Source organism: Dasypus novemcinctus, chromosome 4, assembly GCF_030445035.2.
Source record: "Dasypus novemcinctus isolate mDasNov1 chromosome 4, mDasNov1.1.hap2, whole genome shotgun sequence".
Classification (NCBI taxonomy): Eukaryota; Metazoa; Chordata; class Mammalia; order Cingulata; family Dasypodidae; genus Dasypus; species Dasypus novemcinctus.
In genome coordinates this window covers 85,973,462-86,001,163 of record NC_080676.1, presented here as the reverse complement: position 1 = coordinate 86,001,163, position 27,702 = coordinate 85,973,462, and positions in this window count along the sequence as shown.

Sequence of the window (27,702 nt, the reverse complement as noted above, 5' to 3'; positions counted from 1 at the left end):
GGGGCACTTCCTGATCCTTCCTTTATCCCCTCTCCAGAGCAGTTTGTAGCAGACTGGTGCTTACTTTGTGGGTTCCTGGAATTGTTCTGGCTGCAAAAACTAACTTGGGAAATCCTCTCTGGTATACCACTCCTCCCAGAATTTGCCATTCAGGCAAAAGCACAATAAAACAGTATAGGAAACAATTGAAGTAGACAGCATAGAGAAAGGGCTTACCAGCTTTAATGTGGCAGTGGAGCACCCAGCAGACGGAGAATGTCTGTCTCTGGTGGAGTAGAGGGAAACCCTAGAGCACTAGTAAGCACAAGCCCAGGCTAAGGCACAGGCCCAGAAAAGATAGGGAGAACCCTGTATTTTGCATTAGCCTTAGGCAAACCTTTCTGATAGAGCTGAAGCTCAAGAAAATCTCTGTCATATCACCAGCTATTTACAAGATCAAGAAGCAGACATCTTAGGGAATAAATTCCAGAGTTAGCATTTTAAAATATTAAAATATACAGTGTGTAACAAATGATTACAAGATAAACGAAGGAACATGAAATGATAGCCCATCCATAGGAAGAGGATAGAAATCAAGAAAACACCAACAAAGGAGACCAGACTGTGGGCATACCAAACAAAACCTTAAAGAAATGATTTCTGGTATGCTGAAGGAGATGAAGGAAAATGTAGGAGAAAACAAAAAGATATCAAGAAAGCAATGAATGAACAATAAGAGAATCTCAATAAGGGCTAGAAATTTTTTTAAAAGAGCCAATGAGAACTACTGGAGTTGAAGACCACAATAACTAAAACAAAAAAGTCCCAGGAGCAGGAAGTGGGTGTGACTCACCCAGTTGAGCACCCGCCTACCATATGCAAGGGCCTCGGTTCAGGTCCTGATGTCTCCTAAAAGATGAGCAGACATCGTCCCTCCCACAATGAACTAGACATAGCCACCACCACAATGACCTAGACATAAACAGATGCCACAAGCCAGCAGATACTGCAGCCTGCAGGGAGTGGATGTGACTCGGACCTTTGGGCACTTGCCTTTCATGTGGGAAGTCCCGGGTTTGGTTCCTGGTGCCTCCTGGATAAGGGGAGCAAACGGTGAGCAGATAAATGAGAGAAACATTTGAGTAGGGAGGGAGAGGGACAGATAAATAAAAATAAAAAAAAAATAAAGTAAATTAATTAAAAAAAATAAATAAAAATAAAAAATTCCCACAGAGGTTTCAATAGCATATTGGAGCTGGCAGAAGAATTATCAAACTGACGACTGAAATGAGTCATGTTGAGAACCAGAAAGAAAAAGACTTATAAAAAGAGAAAATAACCCGAGACTTCTGGGACACCATAGAGCATAAAAAATACACACATTTTTGAGTCCCAGAAAGAGAAGAAAGAGGCAGAAAGAATATTCAAAAAAATGATGACAGAAAACTTCCCAAACTTAGCAAAAGATTTGAATATTCACATACAAAAAGCCTAGAGAACACCAAACAGGGTAAACTTGAAGAAAAGTATGTCCACCACATATTGATCAAAATGTCAAATTCAAATGACAAAGAGAAGGCAGAGACTAACAAACTTGCTCTTATGTCTTGCCACAGGGCAGGAACCCTGGATCACCAGCATCAGACCTTCAGTGAGACAGCATCTCTGATGATGCCTTGATTTGGACATTTCACAGCCTCAGAAATGTAAGCTTCTAACCTAATAAATTCCTATTGTAAAGGCCAACTTGTTTCTGGTTTATTGCTCCCTGCAGCTTTTAGCAAACTAAAACACTCAGGATGAGAGTTGAAAAATCTGACCTTTGTAGATCCTGAGGGAGCATAAAACCATAAGCAGGAAAAAACAAAAATAAACTCACTCGAGGGTCCTCACAGAATCAGGGATTTTAGATGAGCATCTATTATAAATGACTACCATTGAGGTAGATGAAACAGCTTAAAGATGCTATGCAGAAAAAGAAGATAACTCTCAATGAGTGTGACAAGACTGTAAACAATACTTTGTATGAAAATCATTTAAAAATATTGACAAAGAAAATAAGAGGATGATTACTTATTAGAACTGAGCTTGTGGCTTAGGAGAGCCAGTGGAAGAGATGTAGCTCAACAGAGAGCAAAGGTACAGAGAGAAAAATCATGAGTGAAAAGCTCAGAGACCTGGAGTAAATAACCAGAAGATCTAACATATAAATAATAAGAATTTCAGAATGAGAAAATGTATGAAGGAGAACTGAAAATTTTAAAAACAATAGGTTAAAAAAATAATAAAGACTGTAAATTGAAAGGGCTTATTGAAGCCAAGAGAGTTAATGAGCAAACACACCTAGATGTAACTTGGTGAAATTCTTGAATTACAATGATAAAGAGAAAAATTTCCATGTTTCCAGGTAGGATAGTACTAAGCCAAAACAAATACACTTGCAAAAACGGGTTATTTTTTTTTTTAAGATTTATTTATTTATTTTTTATTTATTTCTCTCCCCCCCTCCCCAGTTGTCTGTTCTCTGTGTCCATTTGCTGTGTGTTCTTTGTCCCTTTCTGTTGTTGTCAACAGACTGGGAATCTGTGTTTCTTTTTTTGTTGTGTCATCTTGCTGCGTCAGCTCTCCGTGTGTGCAGCGCCAATCTTGGGCAGGCTGAACTTTGTTTAGTGCTGGGCAGCTCTCCTTATGGGGCGCACTCCTTGTGGGTAGGGTTTCCCTACACGGGGCACCCCTGCGTGGCACGGCACTCCTTGCGTGCATCAGCACTGTGCATGGGCCAGCGCCACACGGTTCAAGGAGGTCCGGGGTTTGAACCGCTGACCTCCAATGTGGTAGATGGACACTCTAACCACTGGGCCAAGTCTGCTTCCCAAAACAGGTTATTTTGATAGGAAAATAAGACTAGTATAGAACTTTTCATCTCCAACAATGGAAACTAGGAGATAATGGAACAATATCTCCAGCATATTGAAAGAATAAGAATGTGACGAAAACAGAATGACAACATATTTATGGAAAATTTAGGAAACTATGGTGTGATCTTAGGCTTGTGGGAGCTCCCTAAGAAAGCAAACTCAGGGAAGGATAGACATATTCAACCCATGTATTAGTCAGCCAAAGAAGTATGATGCAAAGTACTAGAAATCTGTTGGCTTTTATAAAGGGAATTTATTTGGGGTAAAAAGTTACAGTTACAAGGCCCTAAAGAGTCCAACTCAAGATCCCATAAGAGGTACTTTTTAACCAAAGTTTGTTGCCACGTGTTAAAGCAAGACGGCGGGCAATATCTGGGAGGGTTCAGCCTTCTTCTGTCTCTCAACTACAGGCTGGCATAGAGCTTGTTTCTTTCTGGGCTTTCTCAGTGCTGCAAACTATCAGGGAATAATTCATTTCTCTTCCCGGGCAACAGGATCAAAGTTCTCTCCTCTGCTTAGTCTATGGAGTTCTATCTCCCTTCCTCTGAGTATCTTCTTCTGAGTGTCTTCTTGAGTGAATGTCTATCAGCCCACCAAGGGGGTGGGGCTCAACCCTGAGTCATGACCTATGGATGTGGTCAAATCAAAGCTCTAATCTTGATTTTATCAATAAACATAAAGCCTTTGAATTTAATACAATCCAAGGGTATCGTGCCCAGAGGAATAGACCAGTTTACAAACATAATCAGTATCTTCTTTTTGGAATTCATAAATAATATCAAACTGCTACACCACATAAAATTAAAAGTATTTGGATGGTAATAGACTATACAAATAAAATCAAAAGACAAAGGATTGACTAGAAAAATGATTTGCCACCCAAATAATATATGTTGATTCTACATATTGATAAGCGAAAAGAACTAATAGGAACAAAATTGGACAAAGTAATTACAAGAAGACAAAAATCTAAGTGGCCTATAACTATTTATAAAAACACTTGGCATAACAGTAGGGAAAGGGCAACTAAAGCAACAAGGAGATACTATTTTCTACCCACTATATTAGAACAATTCAGAGACTGATAAAATCTAATACTGGCATGGATATAGGGACACTGACATCTTTATAGATTGTTTTGGCACTTGGTAAAGTGAAGTACCACAACTTTGCTATGAAAAATAATCTTGAAATTTCTATTAAAATTTAAAAATACAATTATCCATGATCCAATTATCCCACCATAGAAAATCTGTTCTGTATGGTCATATGTACAAGAATATTTAACTGTGGTGTTTTTTATGGTGGCAAAAGTTTGTAGAGAAGAGTTTAATGATCATTAATAGAAGAATGGTAGATTAAACTAAATTATATTCAAAATTCAAAACATTATGTTTTTATCAATTATTAGTTAACTCTTTTGTCTGTTGACATGTTGGAATGTCTATCATACTTAAAAAGTAATAATATTCAGTTGAAGGGTAATATAGTGCTTGATACCCCATTTTTATAAAACAATGACAACACCACAAAATGCTCTGTATATGTGTATATATCTATATCTATATATACTGCTATATATATGTATATATATATATATATATATACACATCTGTTTGAAAACATCTGTGGAAATATGTGGCAAGCTGTGGAAGGAGCTATAAAACTGATTATTTTAGGAGAGAGGGAATGGAAGGAGGGTGAGGAAAGATACTTAATTTTTTTTTCATCCCCCCCACCTGTGGCTTTTTGTGTACTGTCTGCTCTCTGTGTTCATTTGCTGTGCGTTCTTCTGTGTCTGTATTTATTTATTTTATTTCCCCTCCCCCTTTGCGGCTTGCTTTGCTGTCTGCTCTCTGTATCCATTCGCTGTGTGCTCTTCTGTGTTTTTTTTACTGTTGTCGCTGCTGCGTCACTTTGCTGAGTCGGCTCTCCGCGGCGCCTGCATGCTTGGTGGTGCTTGCGGGCTGGGTGGCTCTCCCTGGCATTCAGGCAATCCTGCTGTCTCAAGGCAGCCCCAGGACGCAAACCCAGGGCCTCCCATTTAGTACGCAGGAGCCCAACTGATTGAGCCACAGCTGCTTCCCAAGATACTTAATTTTTAAAATACAGTTTTGCATTTTTACTACTTATAATAAGCACACGTTTATTTTGTATTAATTTGAAAGTATTTATTGTGGTGCTTGGAGAAATTAATAAGGAATTTTTTATTATGATTTTCCAATTTATGGAAGGTGTTGTTCAATGCTTGGGATGTGAAAAAACATTCATAATGCCCACTTAATTGGATTCTTACAGTATAATTTGTGCTTATTCAACATTAAAAGATTATAATTAACTTATAACTGTTAGAGTAGAAGCTCCTTAAGGGCAAAATCTTATGCATTTTCATATCTTCCTCAGGATTTTGACCAGCATTGTTGAAAATAAGCTGAATGAAAGTCTCTGTCAAATTGTACTTTTTATTTGCCATTTTCCTTCCAGATATCAACAAGAATAAAATGGATTTCATTGTATTTGGAAAATCAACAGTTGCAGTCTGGATTCACACTTCACTGTTTGATGCACCCAACTTGAATCAAATGGTGCTTCAGATCCCACTAGCCTGGAGAGAAATACACTCAAGTCTGTGAGAGTGCCTGTTAGAGGTGTTTGGAATGAGACAGTCTCTCAGCCTTAGTTCATGATTTTAACTATCAAAGGAAGCAAAGAAAGAACATCTTGTATCCAAGTGAGAGTTGCTGGGGGCGGTCTATAAGTTAATTATAGTCATCAATTTTAAATAAACTTGTATTCAATCCTTTAAATGATGTCTGCAAAATATTGGGTATAATGTCAAGTCCTAGAGGAAGCATGATATCTCATTTAGCATAATGATTCACAGCCTGGGCTATAAATCCAGGGATGCCTTGATGTAAAACCAACTCTGCCATCTACAAACTGAAACCTTGAGCAAGTTACTTAATCTCTTTGTGCCTCAGGAGCCTATATTTGGAGATCTTAAATGGTGCCTGGCACATAGGAATTCTAAACAAATGGTACTCACTAATACTTATTTTATCCTTGATCATTGGAATTACAGTATGTATAGAGATCATGGCTCACAGTTCAGAAGCTTGCAAAGAACTTTTGAGACTGGAAACAGTCTTTTATTAATTGATCCTAGCAGCAGAAAAATCTTGAATGCATAACCCAGGTCTTCAAAATTTTAAAGTCTTTTCACTTTTTTTTATTACTTCCCATTTTTATTTTTATCATTTTTCAACTACAAGGGAAGCTCTTTGGACTTTCTTGAGCTTTTGTTTACTGCTACTACACTGGACTTGTGCATCACATATCTATTGCTGTATAACAAAATATTCTAAAATCTAGGAGCTTAAAACAACCACAAACAATATTTGCTCACACAGTTTCTATGGGTCAGGAATTCTGGAGCATCCTAGCTAGGTATTTAAAGCTCATTGTCTCTCAGGAGGTCGTAGTCAAGTTATTATCTGGGATGGCAGTCATCTGAAGACTTGATTGGGGCTGGCAGATCTACTTGCAAGATAGCTCACTCAGACAAGTTGGTGTTGGCTGTTGGCTGGAAGCCTCAGTTCCCCAAGAAGTGAACCTTGCCAATGGACTTCCTGAGTGTCTTTAAGACATGACAGTTGCTTTCCCTGCCCGTCCCCCTCCCCGAGCAAGTGACGGAAGAATGCATAAAGTGAAAGCTGCAATATCTTTGATGACTTAGCCTCAGGAGTCACATTCTGTCATTTCTGCAATATTATTTGTTATTCATTGTGAGAGGAGACTACACAAGAGATGAATACCAGGAAGCAAGAATCCTTGAGGATCATCTTAGATGCTGACTCCCACAGCTTTTTACCATTTCATATATATTTCATTTATCAGTTAGCATATTTGTGGAGTGTTTCTTATGGCCAAGGCACTGAGCCAGGTGCTTTAGTAGACTTAACAATGTGTATGTTATGAGTCCTGCTCTTAAGAGTTTAACACTAGGTGGGGAGACTGAAATGCCCACTAACATAGCTACAATATGTGATAAATGTCATGCAAATGGTGATGTCATTAAGCTCTGTATTGGTCAGTCAAAGGGATGCTGATGCAAAATACCAGAAATCAGTTGGTTTTTATACATGGTATTTATTTGGCGTAGAAGCTTACAGTTACCAGGCCATAATGCATAAGTTACTTCCTCACCAAATTCTATTGCCACGTGTTGGAACAAGATGGTTGCCAATGTCTGCATGGGCTCAGGCTTCCTCTTCCTCTTAAGGCTTTGTGGTCCCAGCTTCTTCCAATATTAGTTTTAGGCTGGGATAAGTCTCATTTCTCTGCCGGGGCTCATTCCTCTCTGTGCTCAGCTGCAGGTGTAGGTTTTAGACTCATCTCTCTTTCTAGAGACTCTGCTGTCCTCTGTGTTCTTCTCCTGTCTGTTTACTTCCCTAGCTTAAAATTCTCGTGTGTCCTTCTTCTCTGTGTCTTTACTTCCCCAGGCTCCACATCAAAACTCCAATCTCCCTTCTCTGCATTGTGGTTTCTCTGTGAGTTCCCATCCACCAAGGGGGAAGGAACTCAACGTCCTACTGACATGGTCCAATCAAAGTCCTAAACATAATTTAATCATGCCCAAAGGAACAAACCAGTTTGCAAACATAATCCAATATCTGTTTTCAGAATTCATAAACAATGGCAAAGTGTCACAACCTCCTTAGGTGTTTAAAGAATGAAGGAATAATTTCTGATTGGGGTTTCACAAGAAATTGATTGGAATCTGGGTTTTAAAGGAGGATTAGAATCACTGGAGGTGGAGAAAAGGGGAAGAACATTTAATGAAGAGCAAACAAGAATAGTACTGTGGAGCTGAGAATCTGAGTTCAACTCACTTGGGAACAAAATTTTATGTAGGTAGAGAAAAATAGGCAGAGACCAGTTTATGTAAGTCCTTAGAAGCTGTGTTAATACTTTTTGAACCCATTCCATAAACAATGGCAATGAATGAATTGTTTTGACCTGGTAAATCATGTGGTAAAAAAAGGTCTTTTTGTTCATTCTCAAGGAAGAATCAGAGATGGAGAGATCAGTGACAGAAAAACTGGGTAAGATGACTTCACCACAAGTCTTAAGGAGAGGAGATAATTCAATAAATGTTGGAGTAAGATTAAAAAGTAAGATACAGGAGTAATCTCAAAGGGGGGATTTGCTGAAATTGGTAAGTGATTGGATACTGCTTTTAGGGAAGTTGTCCCAAAAACTTGAGATTGGTGTAAAAAAGAAGATGATGAGCTTGTATTAGGACATATGAGTTAACTGTAAATGTGGAAATACCAAAACAAAGAACTTGAATTCTCCTTATATCTCTTTTTGAAGTTCCTCACACTAAAGCTGGGTCTCCCTGGGATGAGACTTCCTTGAGGTGGATTGAATCACTGAAATTTGGGGAGTTGGAGAGTCCTAGCAGTAAGGTGAGAAAAGAGGCCAGTCTGGGGCAAGGCAGGGCTATAACCTCAGGACACTGATTTGAGTTAGTTGGCTCAGGATTCTGTTGAGCTCAGTTGGTAACCATGATGAGAAGATTACAGGCTGAGAAGTATTATAGTAGTTGTGCAGGTTTTGGAATCATAGATGTGACTTCAAATCCAACACTTTACTTCTAGCTGACTTTAAGAAGCTGCTTAATTTGCAAAAGATTTAGTGTCCTACTCTGTAATGGGATTCATAATAAGATGTTTTGAAGTTTCAATGAGAAGTGTGATATGTAAAGTTCTTTGCATGGTACCTGACACATAGTAAACAATCTAGAAAATTGTAGACGTATTGAGATGGTGAACTTTGTGTTAGGCAGTAAGAAATTGAGATCATTTCAGGATCTTTTAGACCAGGTGAGCAAAACTGCTGATCTATTTTGGGATCTGATTAATCCCCTACTGCATGTAATTGGGGGAGATGAGTATCCACATATATAAAATAATGTGCTTATATTATCAGAATATATCAGGTTAAAGGGGCTGACAAAGCCATTGGTGAATATACCAATTAATAAACATACCCTAAAGTTCATTCTCATTCCCTAGCAACTCATCTTCTTGAACAATGCTTTTAGGTATAGTCTTCCCTTCACTCCAGATTTACAGATGAAGTTTGGTGCTTACTTGTGGGTTCCTTCCCACTGGGGTAACAAATTTAAGATTAGTTACATGCTTGTAAAATTGTATCTAAAAGTAGTAAATGCAACATCTTAATGCTTCCCTTTTCTTTTAGTAAACTAAGGTTAACAGAAAGAAATTTCATATTCTTTGGGATGAGTCACAAATAGTAATAAATTTATCAGGATTCTTTGGGTTGCAAATGATGGTAAATTCAGTTTAAACATCTAAGTAGTAAGAGGAATTTATTGGTTCAAGTAATTGCGAATTCCCAGGGTGGGGGGATCTTCAGGCAAAGCTGAATCTAAGGGCTCAGATAACATCTCCAGGGTTCCCTCTTTGGGTCCTGACCTTCGCTCTTCTGGGACTAGGTCTTTTCCTAGGCAGCCTCTTTCTTTTAGTGACAATATGGTTGCCAAAAGTATTGGACCCTTAATCTATCCTCTTAGATTCTCTGGCAGAGAGAGGGCAGATGTCTTTTGGTGGCTCTGGAAAATAGTCTCAGGATTAGTTCACATCAGCTCTGATTCCATCACAGGCCCTCCCTAAACCAACCACTATAGCCAAAGGAATGTATTGCTTTGATTGCATTAGCCTGGGTCACATGCCTTCCCTGTAAAAGGGGGCAGACTCAATTTTATCTGAATATCATGGATTGAGAGTGGAAGGGATGTCTCCTAAGGAAAATCAGTATTCTATCCCAGGGGCGGGGAAATAGATATTGTTAAGGCAAAAACTTCCCACAAAAATATCCTGTAAGTCATGCTTTAAGTTGTTCATCAAGAAGCAGGTAAAAAGGATCGCACCAGATACAATAGGTTTAAGAGCCTTACTCACTCTCCTCTCTATAGGTTTTCTGCCTTTTAGCCTGCTAACCCTGTGATAGCACATCCTAGGTGGTTAATCAATACGTGTTGAATTGAGCTGAACCTGATCTAGACTCGTGCTTTCTTTCTCTCAGGGTTGAATGATTCAGGTTTGCTCCCACAACTCATTTCATTTTCAGAACCATTTCTACAGATACATGATACAGTGCAGGAAAACAGGAGTTCTGAAAACAAACCTCATCTTCAGATTTTTCTCAGATTTACCCAGTTCTCTCCTCTTCCTGGCCTTCAGGTCTCCCAAGGCCTCTTCAGAGAAAGAGAAATGGATGTTTCTGAACAACCAATGTTGTTTGAGAGGAAGCCGTGGTGAAAAGTTGGAAAAACTGTACCAGATGTAGAAAATTAAAAATGGGTGGAAAACCTTAAGCTGCTTCTGAATGAGAGACAAGAAAGTAACATCTCTTTCTAAGTATCCTGGAGGGGCAGCTCAGAGCACTTTAATCTTTGATGAATGTGATTGAACTCTTTCCGCTACTCAAGGAAAGACAGAAGTGCTCACAAGGGCTTCTCATCCTGTACTGGCTCCCTGCCATCGTCAGCCCTGTCTTCTGCATAAGTATCAGGCCCTTAACTTTTCTCTGCTCTTAACTATTTTAAAATTTCTCTTTCAGACAAGAATGAGATATGGTAAATGTGTTACCATAAGAGAACACTAGACAGGGAGCCAGTAGTTTAGGAGTTCTAGATAGGTAACTTTAACCTCTGAGACTCAGCTTCCTTTTCAGATAAATGAGGATGGGGCTCAATCAGCCCTTTTCTATTCTTCAGAAAGTTAGCTTTTGGCATGAAATGATCCTGGACACTACATACAGAATTGCCCTTTGGGAAAACATGCTATTGTGTTCAAATGTCTGAGTAAGTCTGCCGTAGAAAGAAGCCTGATTAATTTTCTTTATCTTTGTTAGACAAACTTCGTTGCATAGTTTTGTTTTTCTCTTACTTTCCCACTGCACATCTATTCAGAGCCCCAGAGTTGCTTTTCCTTAACATCAGTTTGGGAAGCTATAACCCAGATAACTTCCCTAATCCCTTCCAGCTCTAAAATTATCATACTTTGTTTTGTTTTCAACCAAGCTTGAATATTCCTCAGACTGAGAAAACATTTTATCTTCACTTTCTTCATAATGCGGTAGGATAATTTATTGAGAATTTATTTTAGGTTTGTTCTCTACCTATTTACCCATCCTTTTCCAAGTAGGTAGCAAGGCTTTGTAACTGAGGATTTGGTGAGAGAGAAAGGAGAAGGAATATCTTTTCTTACCTTTTGTGAAAGCCTAAATCCTACTGAAGGGAATACATTAGTTGCCCTTTTATACAATCCTTTTCCTTTATGTACTTTGAGGGAAAGGAGCTCAGAGAATGATTGAAGTTACATTTCTCCTCAGTTTGGAGAATGAGAGTTGGGGCTCAAAATTAAGATGACCTTAAAAATAAATATATGGGACACAGAGCAAGACGTCAGCGGAGTAAGGAGTTCCTAGAGTCAGCTCCTGCTTCAGGGCAGTTAGTAAATACCCAGAGCTCTCTGAAGCTAGCTGAAGCATCTGTTTGGAGGCTCCAGGAGGCCAGAAGAGCATCTTACCACATCTTTGAAGGAATGGAAGGAGGAGATGCCCATCTGCAGAGAAGATTCATAAGTAGAGCGCCCCATGCCCCAGAGACTGGTGCCCATCGTCCCCTGGAGGCACAAGCCGCCTCCGGAGCTGTTCCGCAGCTGGAATTGAAAGCTCCACTTCTGAAAACGGGAGGAAGAGGTGGTTGGGCACCAACATCAGCTACTGATGAGTAAATTCAGCGGGCTACAGTATAATCCTAAAAACAGCTAAAGTTTGAGCCTGTCCAAGTCAGAAAGAGGCTGGGAGCTGCCATTTTAACTCCACACCTGGCAGGAGGGGAAGCAGGGTGGACTGAAAATCACAGTGCTGGTGGGGACCCACTTCTTTACATCCAGATCAGATTGCAGCTCTGGCCTAGGCCACAGCCCTACCTCCAGCAGGGAGGAAGCTGCAGCCACCTGCACCAGCCTCTCTGGGAAATTACCAGCCAAGCTGCAGAGACCAGTGATTATCCTACTCTGGCTATACAAACTGCCCCAGGAGCTATTCTGTGACTGGAATTGGAAGCTCCATTTCTCAAAAACAGGGGATAAGGAGACAGTTGGCTGCCAATTTTGACTACTGATTGGTAGACTCAGCTGGCTAAGATATAACCCTGGGAACAGCTGGGGTGTGTATCAGCCCAGGTCAGAAGAGGCCATTGGCCGCCATTTTGACTCCACCCCCAGCCTGAGTGGCAGCCAGCCTAACTGAAAATGTCAGGGATGGTAGGAACCAGTTTCTTTCACCCAGATCAGCCTGTAACCCTAGCCTAGGCATCAGCCCCGCCTCTGGTAGGAAGAGAGCTGGCAGGCCCTGCCCCAACCTATCCAGGTAACCGTGGGTACCTTTTGCTGGCACAAACTGAATAATCAAAGTCTACTGGGGCCACTGCAGTCATCTTGAACCCACACTGCATAGATTACTGCCTACACCTGCAGCTCCACCCCCACAGCAGGCAGGGGAGAAAGGGGCATGAAGCTTCATCAGTCTCTTTGGGCAACTACAGTCTAGCTCTGCACAACTTGGATTATTTGACACAGCTGTGACTCTGTCCCTACCCCTGGCAAAGGAGAAAGTTGGGAGATGCTTCATTGGTCCCTGGCCAAAGAGGGCACCTTGAGCATCCACAGCTTACAGCACCAACTACATGCTTGGCTCCTACTGCACAAACAGCAAGGAAGAAAGGGCAGGAAGCCCTAAACTAAAAAGATAAACTGCACCCAGAATAAATAATCTAGTAAACCAGATGCCAAGGCACCAACAAAAAATTACAATCCATACCAAGAAACAGGAAAATATGGCCCAGTTAAAAAGGAACAAGATAAATCTCCAGATGACATAAAGGAGTTGAAACAACTAATCATAGATGTTCAAACAAATCTCCTTAATAAATTCAATGAGATGGCTAAAGAGATTAAGGATATTAAGAAGACAATGGATGAGCACAAAGAAGAATTTGAAAGCATACATAGAAAAATAGCAGTTCTTATGGCAATGAAAGGTACAGTAAATGAAAATTTTAAAACATTGGAATCATATAATAGCAGATTTGAGGAGGAGGAGGCAAAAGAAAGGATTGGTGAGCTTGAAGAAATGGCCTCTGAAAGTAAACATACAAAGGAACAGATGATGAAAAGAGTGGAAAAAATTGAACAAGGTCTCAGGGAACTAAGTGACAGCAAAAGGTTTACAAACATACATGTCATGGGTGTTCCAGAAGGAGAAGAAAAAGGAAAAGGGGAAGAAGGAATATTTGAAGAAATAATGGTAGAAAATTTCCCAACCCTATTGAAGGATATAGATATCCATGTCTCAGAAGCACAATGTACTCCCATCCGAAAAAATCCAAATAAACCAACTCCAAGACACATACTCATCAGAATGTCAAATGCCAAAGACAAAGAGAGAATTTTGAAAGCAGCAAGAGAAAAACAAAGTATAACATATAAGGGATATCCAATAAGATTAAGTGCTGATTTCTCACAGAAACCATGGAGGCAAGAAGACAGTGGTCTGATATATTTAAGATACTACCAGAGAAAAACTTCCGGCCAAGAATCTTATATATGGCAAGATTGTCTTCCAAAAATGAGGGCAAGATTAGAATATTCACATATAAACAGAAACTGAGAGAATTTCTAAGCAAGAGACCAGATTTTCAGGAATTACTAAAGGGTGTGCTAGAGCCTGAAAGGAAAAGACAGAAGAGAGAGGCCTGGAAGAGAGTCTAGAAATGAAGATTATATCAATGAAAGTAACTGAAAGTGTGAAAAGAGTGGTGAAAATAAAATATGACAGATAAAACTCAAATAGTCAGGAATAAATTTAACCAACAATGTAAAGCACTTGTATTTAGAAAATGGCAACTCAGTGTTAAAAGAAATAAAAAAAGGCCTAAGTAACTGGAAGAACATTTCATGCTCATGGATTGGAAGACTAAATATTAAGATGTCAATCCTACTCAAATTGATATTCAGATTTAATGCAATCCCAATAAAAATTCCACCGGCATTAAAGAAAAAATTGAAAATGCGATCATCAAATTTATTTGGAAGGGTAAGGGGTCCTGAATAGCCAGAAACATCATAAAAAGGAAAAGTGACTCCTCATCTCCAGACTTTAAATCATATTATCTAGCTATAAGTGGTAAAAACAGCATGGTACTGGCCTAAAGACAGACACATAGACCGATGGAACCAAATGGATGGTTCAGAAACAGACCTGCACATGTATGGTCAAGTGATTTTTGATTAGCCTGTCAACCCACACAGATTGGGTGGAATAGTCAATACAGCAAATGGTGCTAAAAGAACTGGATATCCATAGCTGAAAGAAGGAGAGAGGACCCCCATCTCACACCTTATCCAAAAATTAACTCAAAATGCATCAAAAACCTAAAAATAAAAGCAAGAACCATAAAACTTCTAGAAGAAATTATAGGAAAATATCTTGAAGACCTGGTGGTAAGTGGTGGATTCTTAAAGGAGATAAGAGGAGGACTGAGTGGACTAATGATGTTTAATGTGTGTAGACATTTCAATTAGCTTTACTGTAAAAGTGTGGAAATGTATAGAGTGGATGGTAACACACAGTAACAGCTAGTTTATAAAAAGGGATGTGGCTGCAAATGGTGGTCTAAGGATGTAAATGCCAATTGACAGAATGCTAGAGAATAATCCAGGAACTGAATAGCACAGTAAACGAAGAGGTGGGTAAGAATTGTGGTTGATGGTACAGATGCAAGAGTGTCCTTTGTGAACTAGAGCAAATGTATATCACTACTGCAGGTTGTTGGGAATGTGGAGAAGCATGGGGAAAATACAGCTGGAGTGACCTATGGACTGTGGTTAGTAGTAATAATATAATATTCTTGCATCTATGGGAAAGATGTACTGTGTTGGTAATGAGGCAGTATGGAAAATGTGAGCTTAATGTACACTATGGTCATGGTAACAATCAGATGATATTATCTTATCTGTAGCAAATGTTCTACCACAGTGTGGTGTGTTGATGGAGGGGTGTTGTTTGGGAATTCTGCACATGTGCATGATTGTTTTATAAGTTTACAGCTTCTGTCATAAAAATTATATTTAAAAAATAATAATAGGGTAGTTTGGGGGAAAATACAACAAATGTAATATAAGGACTATAATTAGTAGAATGTTTTGACAATATTCTTTCATAATTTGTAACAAACAAACGTCTCACGACAATGCAAGGTGTTGGTGGAGGGTTGATGTATGGGACCCCATATGATGTTACACATGTTTGCTTTGTAAGCGCGCAAACTATGCACTTCATTGTTTATTAATGCTCACATATAAATGATATAAAGATAATAATAATAAGGTTGGTTGGGGGAAAAATACTTTGGTTAGTAGTAATATTTTGACAATGCTCTTTAATCATTAGTTAAAAATGTTTAACAACAATGCAAGTTATTGGTGGTGGGGTGAGTTATGAAAGTCCTGTATGATGTTACATGTTTGTTTTGTAAGTTCACAACTATTGCTATACACTTACCATTTATGTATCCTTATGTCTCAGTGATATACTTCAATAAATTAATTATTTTTAAAAAAAGACAAGAAGCCTTAAAGTTTGCAAGTAAGACAGGAAATACTGGCCAGGGAGAAAGCAAGCCAGTTATCCTCAGAAACCATGAGCAAACAAATCCTATTAAAAAAATAAAATAAAATGATATGGGAGTGGATGTAGCTCAATGGTTGAGCTCCCACCTCCTTTGTGTGACATTCTGGGTTAAATCCTGAGTTCCTCCTAAGAAGGAAGGTAGGAAGGGATGAAGGGAGAAAGGAGGGATGAAGGGAGAAAGGGAGGGAGGGAGGGAGCAAGGAAGGAAGGAAGGTAGCAAGGAAGGAAGGGTGATGCCCCTTTTGCTTCCAGCTGAGAGGGGTCTTAGATCCCATGGGCAGATGGATGGAACTGTCTTGCTTACATTTGTAGGCACTCCGTTTTTTGGGGTGGGCATTGTCCACCATCTTGTGTTTGTTGTTCTGGACGAGTCCGATGAACTGGAGAGTAGGTGTTCGCTGCAACTCTGCTGAGATTCAGGCTCAACAGGCATATGAATAGCCCAAAGATTTAAGTCTCTGAGACATATATGTAGAGGGTATAGTGCTAATTATAGGTTCAGATAAAAGGGGCAGAAGAAACATGTGTAGGAAAATTATACATGATTCTAACTGATTCATTGGGGAGATAGGTAATAATATATTTCAAGGGAAGGCTCCTTGATGGGGTACTGATTTCCTGGGGCTTATCAAAACCTATAAAATTATGTGGTGCAAAGTGTAAACCATAATATAAACTATAAACCATGGTTAGTAGCAATGCTTCAATATGTGTTCATCAGTTTTAACAAATGTACCACACTAATGAAAGATGTCGTTAATGGGGGAAAGTGTGGGAGGGGGAGGGAATAGGGCATATGGGAATCCATATTTTTGATGTAACATTTTTGTAATATAAAGCATCTTTAAAAATAAAGAAAAAAATATTTTAAGAAAAAAAATAAAACAAAAATTAAAGATAGGCTGTATTTCTACACATCTGAGCTTGTGAAGGGAAACTGTTCAAATCTTTTCAGTAATTTTTTGGTCACAGAATTTGTAACATATTTTAAACCATGATGTACATAATTCAGTTTTACTTACTCATCCAACCCTCATTCCAGTCCCAGGGGTTGGTACCTGTGCTGGACATCTTCTAGTCTACCCCCCACGCCTACCCCAGATCCACTTTCCATCTACTCTAGAGAACAGGAAGGTTCACCTGTAGGGACCACATGCGTAGGCTCTCTTGCCCTCTCGGGTACAGTTGGGTTCAGACAATGAGGACCACCACAGGTGGTAAGTGAGAAAAGAGATGTGGTCAGTGTATTGACTCCTCTGGCTTCCTCCAGGAGGGTTCAGTGTTAGCTGGCTTCATTCCTCAACCCAAGCTTCTGTCAGTAGACAGTCCTGCTTTGTCAGTAGACCCATTATAAAACTCTCCTTAAAATACTCAACTTCAATGTGGTTTTTATTTCTGGCCAGACAGATATTTATGGAACATATATACTGGATTTTACATCAGAATATTTCACTCCATCATGGTTTACTCATTGCCCTAATGTGAGTCATTGAACCACTCTACTTTCAATAATCTATAAACGGAGCAACATCTACCTCCCTGGTAGTTACACAGATTAACTACAGTGTGTGAAGGCTGTTTGTAGCCATGCAGCACTTCCGTAAGAATGGTATTCATTTTATTACTTCAAAAGTGTGGGCCCAGACCATGGCTTCTTCTCTTACAGCTCCTGCTGGTCCTCCCTTTTCCTTGCAGTCTTGTCTACCAACACGGGCACTTGGGAAGCCTGATGCTGTATGCCACTTGCACTTCAGAGGAAACTTATTTATTTGTACAATCAGATGGCTTTTCTTACAAAGACAGAATTTTTTTTCTGTACAGAGGAAATAGCAGAGATTTGTTTTGTTTTCATCTTTTTCTCTAAAAGGTATGACTGTGTCAAATACTGTGAAGGAGTATTTTGACCTTTTCCTTTCCTTCCTGACCACCAGTTCCCCTCCCAGAGGCAGCCACTGTTGTCAGTGTGCTCTGTATATCAGAGATTCTATATGCATGCAAGTATATATTCCTTCTTTTTTTCCTGGACAGATGGTAATCATACTATGCAACCTGTTCTAGACTTCGTTTTTTTTTTTTTTCACTTAATTTATCCTGGAATTCATTCTGAGATCAATGCATATAGAGTAAACTCACTATTTTGAATAGATAAATTGTAGTCCATTGTGTAGATGTACTATGATCATTTAACTAGTCTCTTACTGTTTCCAATGTCCTGTTATTATAGACAATGCTGCAATAAACTTTTGTGTTTTCTTGTTTATGCATGTAGATTTTTTAAATTTTTAAATTTTATTTTTAAAATTTATTGAAGTATATCACTGAGACATAAGCATACCTAAACAGTAAGTGTATAGTGAACTTACAAAACAAACACATATAACATCATACAGGACTTTCATAACTCACCCTACCATCAATAACTTGCATTGTTGTTAAACATTTTTAACTAATGATTAAAGAGTGTTGTCAAAATATTACTACTAACCAAAGTATTTTTCCCCAACCAACCTTATTATTATTATCTTTATATCATTTATATGTGAGCATTAATAAACAATGAAGTGCATAGTAAAAGTTGCGCGCTTACAAAGCAAACATGTGTAACATATGGGGTCCCATACATCAACCCTCCACCAACACCTTGCATTGTCGTGAGATGTTTGTTTGTTACAAATTATGAAAGAATATTGTCAAAACATTCTACTAATTATAGTCCTTATATTACATTTGTTGTATTTTCCCCTGTTGCCGCCTTTCTCCACCCCTCCTCCCCTTCCAGCCCCCGCCGTCCTTCCCGCCAGTCCCGCCCATATTGCCAACCCACAATCTGCCCTCTTCCCCAGTAACTGCTTACCTCAGGTCTATCCATCAGCTTCAGCCTGTCCACAGCCGCCCCTTAGCCAGCCCTCCCTTCATCACGCCCCTCCCTCTACCCAACCCTATATAGCTAAGTGTACTTCCGCAATAAAGCAGACCTGTTCTTGCGCTCAAGCGGTCTCCGTGGTTTTTCCCCAACCGCGCGTCCCCCACGCCTGGAGAACCGGTGCTCCCTCTTGGGGCACCCCCCGCCGGTGGTTTGGCAGGAGCAAGCCCCCCCGACTCTTGGGCCTGAGCGAGGACGAAACCCTCTCGCTCAGCTACATTCCCCCAAACCACCCTATTATTATTTTTTAAATATAATTTTTATGACAGAAGCTGTAAACTTATAAAACAATCATGCACATGTGCAGAATTCCCAAACAACACCCCTCCATCAACACACCACACTGTGGTAGAACATTTGCTACAGATAAGATAATATCATCTGATTGTTACCATGACCATAGTGTACATTAAGCTCACATTTTCCATACTGCCTCATTACCAACACAGTACATCTTTCCCATAGATGCAAGAATATTATATTATTACTACTAACCACAGTCCATAGGTCACTCCAGCTGTATTTTCCCCATGCTTCTCCACATTCCCAACAACCTGCAGTAGTGATATACATTTGCTCTAGTTCACAAAGGACACTCTTGCATCTGTACCATCAACCACAATTCTTACCCACCTCTTCGTTTACTGTGCTATTCAGTTCCTGGATTATTCTCTAGCATTCTGTCAATTGGCATTTACATCCTTAGACCACCATTTGCAGCCACATCCCTTTTTATAAACTAGCTGTTACTGTGTGTTACCATCCACTCTATACATTTCCACACTTTTACAGTAAAGCTAATTGAAATGTCTACACACATTAAACATCATTAGTCCACTCAGTCCTCCTCTTATCTCCTTTAAGAATCCACCACTTACCACCAGGTCTTCAAGATATTTTCCTATAATTTCTTCTAGAAGTTTTATGGTTCTTGCTTTTATTTTTAGGTTTTTGATGCATTTTGAGTTAATTTTTGGATAAGTTGTGAGATGGGGGTCCTCTCTCCTTCTTTCAGCTATGGATATCCAGTTCTTTCAGCACCATTTGTTGAATTGACTGTTCTGCCTAATCTGTGTGGGTTGACAGGCTAGTCAAAAATCACTTGACCGTACATGTGCAGGTCTGTTTTTGAACCATCCATTTGGTTCCATCGGTCTATGTGTCTGTCTTTAGGCCAGTACCATGCTGTTTTTATCACTTATATCTAGATAATATGATTTAAAGTCTGGAGATGAGGAGTCGCTTTTCTTTTTTATGATGTTTCTGGCTATTCAGGACCCCTTACCCTTCCAAATAAATTTGATCATTGTGTTTTCAATTTAAAAAAATGCTGGTAGAATTTTAATTAGGATTGCATTAAATCTTTATATCAATTTGAGTAGAATTGACATTTTAATGATATTTAGACTTCCAATTGAAGAGCATGGAATGTGCTTGAGATCAGCTCAATAATAGGTTTGCATGAAGGGAAGGTGACACAGAACTGAAGAAATAAAAGGACAGAAAGAAAGACACAAGAGAGGAAATAAAGATGGAATCAGGGAATACCTAGCTTCTGAAACTGAGAGCCTCAACCCTAGTTTCCACATCGTATTTATTTAGAAACTAACAAGCAGCTGTTTGTTATTTACTATAATAAGGGACAGGTCATACAAAGTTCAAATGCATCCTCCTGCAAACATTTTTTGTGCTGACCAGATGGTGTTCCATCCAGTCAAGGCCTGTGGTCCTAAGCCCGCACTTTTTGTCTGTGTTACGGAAGCATTTCAACCTCAAACCATGTTCCTTACTGTTTTCCCACAACAGGAATGTTCTTCTAGTTATATAGGCCTTTTTTTTATTTCTTTTAACATTGAGTTGCAGTTTTCTGAATACAAGTGCTTTACATCATTGGTTAAGTTTACTCCTGACTATTTGAGTTTTATCTGTCATATTTTATTTTCACCACTCTTTTGACACTTTTAGTTACTTTCATTGATATAATCTTCATTTCTAGACTTTCTTCCAGGACTTTCTCTTCTGCCTTTTCTTCTCAGGCTTTAGCATACCCTTTAGTAATTTCTGAAAATCTGGTCTCTTGCTTAGAAATGCTATCAGTTTCTGTTTATCTGTGAATATTCTAATCTTGCCCTCATTTTTGAAAGACAATCTTGCTGGATATAAAATTCTTGGCTGAAAGTTTTTCTCTTGTAGTATCTTAAATATATCAGACCACTGTCTTCTTGCCTCCATGGTTTCTGGTGAGAAATCAACACTTAATCTTACTGGATATACCTTATATGTTATATAAAGGATATGCAAGCAATATATGTATTGCTTTTCTCTTGCTGTTCTCAGAGTCCTCTCTTTGTCTTTGGCATTTGACATTTGAGGTCTCAGAGTTGGTCTATTCAGATTTTTTTCAGTGGGAGTACTTTGTGCTTCTTGGACATGGATATCCATGACCTTCAATAGGGTTGGGAAATTTTCTACCATTATTTCTTCAACTATTCCTTCTGCCCCTTTTCCCTTCTCTTCTCCTGGGACACTCATGACACATATGTCTGCACATATTTTGCTATCTTTAGTTCCCTGAGACCTTGTTCAATTTTTTCCATTCTTTTCTTCATCTGTTCTTTTGTATGTTCACTTTCAGAGGTCATTTCTTGAAACTCACCAATCCTTTCTTTTGCCTCCTCCTCCTCAAATCTGCTATTATATGACTACAATTTTTTTTAAAATTTCATTTATTGTGCCTTTCATTCCCATAAGATCTGCTATTTTTCTATGTATGCTTTCAAATTCTTCTTTGTGTTCATCCAGTGTCTTCTTAATATCCTTAATCTCTTTACCCATCTCATTGAATTTATTAAGGAGATTTGTTTGAACATCTATGATTAGTTGTTTCAACTCCTTTATATTATCTGGAGACTTATCTTTTTCCTTTAACTGGGCCATACCTTCCTGTTTCTTGGTGTGGATTGTAATTTTTGTTGGTGCCTTGGCATCTGGTTTACTAGATTATTTATTCTGGGTGCAGTCTTTCTTTTTAGTTTAGGGCTTCCTGGCCTTTGTCCCTGCTGGTTGTGCAGTAGGATCCAAGGATGTAGTTAGTGCTATAAGCTGTGGAGACTCAAGCTACCCTCATTGCCCCAGGGACCAATGAAGCATCTCCCAACTTTTTCCTTTGCTAGGGGTAGGGACAGAGTCACAGCTATGTCAAATAATCCAAGTTGTGCAGGGCTAGACTGTAGTTTCCCAAAGAGACTGATGAAGCTTCATGCCCTTTCTCCCCTGCCTGGGCAGGGATGGAGCTGCAGGTATGGGCAGCAATCTATGCAGTGTAGGTCCAAGATGACCACAGTTGCCCTGGAAGACTTCTGATTATTCAGTCTGTGGCAGCTAAAGGTACCTGTAGTTACCAGGATAGGCTGATGCAGGGCCCACCAGCCTCCTCCCTGCCAGAGGTGGGGCTGAAGCCTAGGGCTGCAGGACAATCTGGGTGAAAGAAACAAGTCCCTATGGTCACTGTGCTTTTTGGTCAGCTTGGCTTCCCCTCAGGCTGGGGGTGGAGTCAAAATGGCAGCCACTGGCCTCTTTCCTACTTGGACAGATTCATACCCTAGCTGTTCCTAATTTTAAACCTTAGCCAGTTGAGTCTACTAATTAGCAGCTGAAATTGGTGGCCAACTGTCTCCTCCTCCCATTTTGGGAAATGGAGCTTCCAATTCCAGGTACAGAATAACTCCCAGGGTTGCTTGCTCTGCCAAAGTAGAATAATCACTGGCCTTCATGGCTTGGCCAGTAATTTCCCAGACTGCCTGGTTTAGGTTCCCCCAGCTTCTTCCCTGCCAGAAGTGGGGCTGGGGCCTAGGCCAGAGCTGCAATCTGATCTGGATGAAAAGGAGTCGGTCCCTACCAGCACTGTGATTTTCAGTCTGCCCTGCTTCCCCTCGTGCCAGGTACAGAGTTAAGATGGCAGGTACTGGCCTCTTTCTGACTTGGACAGGTTCAAACTTTAGCTGTTCTTAGGATTATACTTTATCCTGCTGAGTTTACTCCTCAGTAGCTGAAGCTGGTGCCCAACCATCTTTTCCTCCCCCACTTTGGGGAAGTGGAGCTTTCAATTCCAGCTGTGGAACAGCTCCTGAGGCATCTTGTGCCTCCAGTGGAGGATGGGCACCAGTCTCCATGGTAAGGTGTGCTTTACTTACAAGTCTTCTCTGCAGATGGGCAGTCTCCTCCTTCCATTCTTTCAAGGATGTTGCAGGATGCTCTTCTGGTCTCCTGGAGCCCCTAAACAGGTGCTTCAGTTAGCTCCAGATGGTTCTGGGTGTATACTAATTGCCCTGTAACAGGAGCTGACTCTCGGAGCTCTTTACTCTGCCGCCATCTTGCTGGTTGTCTGCATGTAGATTTTTAATGCAATTAATCCTAGCTTGAGAATTTCTGGGTCAAAGGGTATAAGCATATTCAATTTTAACAGCTATTACTATATTTTCCTCTATAGATGTTATTTCGGTTTATACCCTATAACATTGTTTTTTGTCAAACTTTCTGATTTATGTCAATCAGAGAGATGATAAATGAATTACACTGTAGTTTCAGTTTGCTTTTCTTTTATTCTGAGTGGAGTTAAGAATCTTTTCATATGTTTAAAAAGCCATTTATATTTCTTTTTAGTGTTCTTTCTTTTGGGATCCTTGGCCCATGCTTTATCTTTTTCTTATTAAATTGTAAAAGATTCATATATTAGGTAAAGTGGCCCTTTTTTGGTTTATGTGTTATGAAATAGGAAATTTAATTTGGAAGGAGGGGAGGTGATAGTGGAGTATCTTGAACCTATAGGGAAGGCAGGTCAGGGCAGAGGCACCCATAAGTTTCCAATATGTGCTCTGTGCTTTTATCTATTACTGTCTTCACTCCAAGGATGCATCATAGCTATACTGTCCAGGTATCATGGAAGATGCACATGGACAAAGATGCTGTGACATTACAGATCTATTGGTGATGTAGGAAGAAAACCAATGGATAATCATCCCTGAGTAAAGCACTTCCTCTGGGTCAATATGCAAGATATTTCCTGATGAATTAAAATATTAAATCTCCTATTTTGATGATAAAATACTTATGAACACATAGGAAAGGATGAAAACACAGCTCAAGCATACACCATGACTGATAAACACATTAATACTTCTATCTGACATCATTCTCCACTACCCATAAAACAGGTGGAACCAGATTGAGAAAAACTAACAACGTCACGACAGACCCAGACAAGAGAAGACCTTAAGAAAGATACCTGCCAATCTCCAGGCTCTGTATCCACCAAAAAACAAAGCATTCTTTTGTCCACCGTATATGCTGCTTTTGTGGTATCTTGATGGATGTTTCCTTTCCTAGCAGTCCTTCTATATGCATTCTGAGACAGCATCCAAGAGTCAACTGGACATAGGGATAAAAAGTGTTTGAGCACATGTGTGTGAGTCTGTGTGTGGAGACTAATGTAGCATATTCCATCTTGGAAGATATAATCCTACACAGGGGAGGATAGGAAAGATCTGGGTAGCAGTGTAGGTTGGGAATTGCCATTTCTCATATGCTTTCTGGGTTCAGAGAATCAAAATTGAGATATGGATGTGAGAGAAACTGCTACTTTATGGAGGAATCCTGTCCTGGGTGAAGAATTACCCAGAAGGAGGGAATTGGACTTTCTTGCTGTGACTTAAAGCTGTAAATCCGAGAACTGAATTTGCCCAATTTTGTATATCTTTTGTTTTTCCAAATTTTGTAAAATCAGAATAATTTAAAAAATATCAAGTCCTTTCGGTCTTACACTGTGCAACTGAGAAAGTAAATTTTAAATTCCTTTCTTTTTATTCCCTAAATAATCCTGTTAGGCATAGTAGATGTTATAAAGATGTCAAGACCTAGGGAGGTATAATGTCTTGCTTAGGTTGTAAGAAATAATTAAATATTAAATATTTTTTACTCAACTCTAGCCTTCTTTCCATGACATTTCAGACAACCAAACAGACAAACAAAAAACAAAGTCAAATAAAGGTTTAAATCCAGACCCACCAGAAATATTTGGAACCAAAAATAAAGTGAATAGTGGTGAGTGGCTACCTTGTAATTATATTCTGTATGTCAGTGTAAGAAAGACAATGCTGTGAAAAGGATGAACTTGGCAGTAGAAAGTGTGGGTACAATGGGAAGTTGCAAAATGCAGTATTTTGGAACAGCTTTTGTTGTTGTTAGCAGTTGTATTCTTTGTTTCTAACTTTTCAAACTGCATATGACACATTACTTTTTTTTTCCAAGGCACCGGGAGCCAAACATTGGACTTCCTATGTGTGAGGCAGGAGCTCAACGGCTTGAGCCACATCCACTGCCCACAATGCTTATTCTTGAATTCATGTCTCTGTTTTGAAACAATTGTTCATTGTCTCTCATTCTCTTTTGTGACTTTTTAAAAAGTATATTTAAAGAACAACAACAGCAAAAAACCAACCAACCAAACAAACAAAAAGGACATTAAATTGTCCTTGCTACTAAGGCACCTCTACGTCTATAATCAGAAACTCTCATACTACCCTCTTGGTTTTGCTGGGACACCTGTAATTATCTCCCAGCAATGTCTGCCTAATTTCAATTGCAAACCCATGAGGAAAGCACTGGAACTAATTACCCATCCTGTAGCCTACCTTGGGCAGACTTTCAGAATACCAAGCCAGACTTTGCCCTTCCCCTCCCCTTCCTGTCTTTATACTCAGGTGCCCTGGTCAGAACAGCACTCTGCACCTTACTGGGAAAGTAAGGCTACAGCAAAACAGGTGAGTGTGGAGCTTCCTTTACGGAGGGTACATGACTTCATATCTCTGCTTCAACTCCTTAGTGTCTGACTTTTTCATTCCACACAGCTCTAGAACCCTATGCCTGAACTTAGACTCTTCCACAGGCAAATGAAACTCATTAGGTCTTGCCTGTCCTGTTACTGATCTTTACCCTAAACCTCAGGAAACAAAGTCAGGCAGGACAGCCTCAGCTTTTATATTCCTTTTCTTGCCTGTCCCTGAAAAGTTGCAGGTAGGCTACATCTAAAATTGGAGTTTAGAAGGTATATTTTTTCAAAAGGTTTCCATTGGGCAGGAAATGACACATCTTAAAAGGTAGCAGTGTGTTTCTATAATTGGTACAGATATCCGAATGATTTTAAACCAGCATGAAAGATAACCAAACTTTTAGCCTAGAAATTCATAGCATGGAGGAAAGAGTTGACAATTATCTGGTTTGTGAATCATTGCACAGAACCAATTAAAACATGGAAAATTCAGAATTTTGGGGGCTTAGTTAGCTAACCAAACGCCTGAGTAAATCACATAAATCATTATTTCTGTTACTTTGAATTGTATAAGTGCAGCTATAACTTCTGAAATGTTGGATGAAAAAGTGAGGACCTAAGGGTTTGTCAGTACAGAGTAAAGCTTCGCAGTTGGCATCCCTGTGGTTCCAACTTCTTTTCCTGGCACAGCTCTGAAATGGCACATACAACTTTCATCAGCACGAGTGTGTTGCCCATTTAGCATTGAGGAAACACAGTGAATAGCGATTATCAGCCAAATAGCTGGGAAGTGAAAATGACCTAGTAAAATATCAGAGTAAGTATACATTATGCTGCCATATTTTAAGGTGTAAATATTGGAGAGAAATAGCAGAACACGGACATGCAGAATCTTCATTTTAAAGAGTTGTGAGAACATAGGAGCAATCTCGGCTCTCTGGTATGTTTTTTGGATGACAGCTACTAGACGTGATGATTCAGTAAGTAATAGGTCATCCTTGTCATTTGCTTACTTACAAGTACCATGTCCGGAAAAGGCATTGCCTCATCTTTATAATCGTAACGTTGACTCCAGATGACCAGGTGACATATGGAGAGATGATAGCAGCTTGGTGGGAGTTTACGCGTTATAAACTCACCACAGCCAGTTGCGTTAGCTGCTTATTCCAATGAAACTGAGTTATGGTATCCTTCATTCTTTGTTAAGCTTCAAAAATATTAAAAGCTGTCAATGTCATTTTGCTTATATTGCTTATATTCATCTTCCAAGAAAATCAGGTGGGATAGTATCAGTGTTACAAAATGTTGCTAAACTGAGCACCTGGATTACATGCGGGGATACATAGGGACACAGAAGAATAAGTGGGATCTTTATTTTAGAAGCAAATGTGAATGCAATATACTGGGAAAATTAGGCTAACTGATGGAACAAGTTTATTAGCAAGGTTCTGAACAGCAGGCACACATAATTTGCCCACTTTTTCAATTAAGGGCTAAGAGAATTGGAGAAAATAGATCTAATATACTCTGTAGAAGAAAAGAAAGGGGGAGTGGTGGTTTTAGTAGATATTTGTTGTTTTGGAGGCACCCAATATCATTGTCCCCATTGCTCAAAGCTTCTTGATTTTTTTGGGGTGCGGGCGTGGGGCCAGTGAATTCTCTTCTTACATTGTGTGCACTCTTGGTGACTTGGTGAAGTTAGGTGCTTCTCCTGTCTCTGGAGATGAGGGCTCAATGGAGGTTCCTACTTTTTTATGTTCTTGGGCAGCCAAGCACTGAGCATATGTCTTAATTTGTCTAATTACACTATCTTGGCAAGAAGAGACAGAATCCACTCATTCTATCAGAAGAACATCCCCTGAGATTCTGCAGAGACCTTCAGAAGCTACCTGGTTCTTGACTGTTCTCAGTTGGCATAGTGGATTGAATTTTGTCCCTCCAAAAGATATGTTCAAACTCTAACCCCTAAAAATGTGATTTTATTTGGAAATAGGGCCTTTTCATGTAATAAAGTTAAGATGAGATCATATTGGGTTATGGTAGGTCCTAACTCCAATGACTGCTGTCTTCATAAGAGAAAAGAGAGAGATTTGGATACAAAGACAAGAGAACATACAGGCAAGAAGGTGTGTGAAGGTAGAGGCAGAGTTGGAGTGATGCAGCTACAAGCCAAGGAAGGTCAAGGATGGCAGGCAACCACCAGAAGCCAGAAGAAAGGCAGGGGGCAGGTTCTCACTCAGAGTCTCCAGAAGGAACCAAACCTCCTG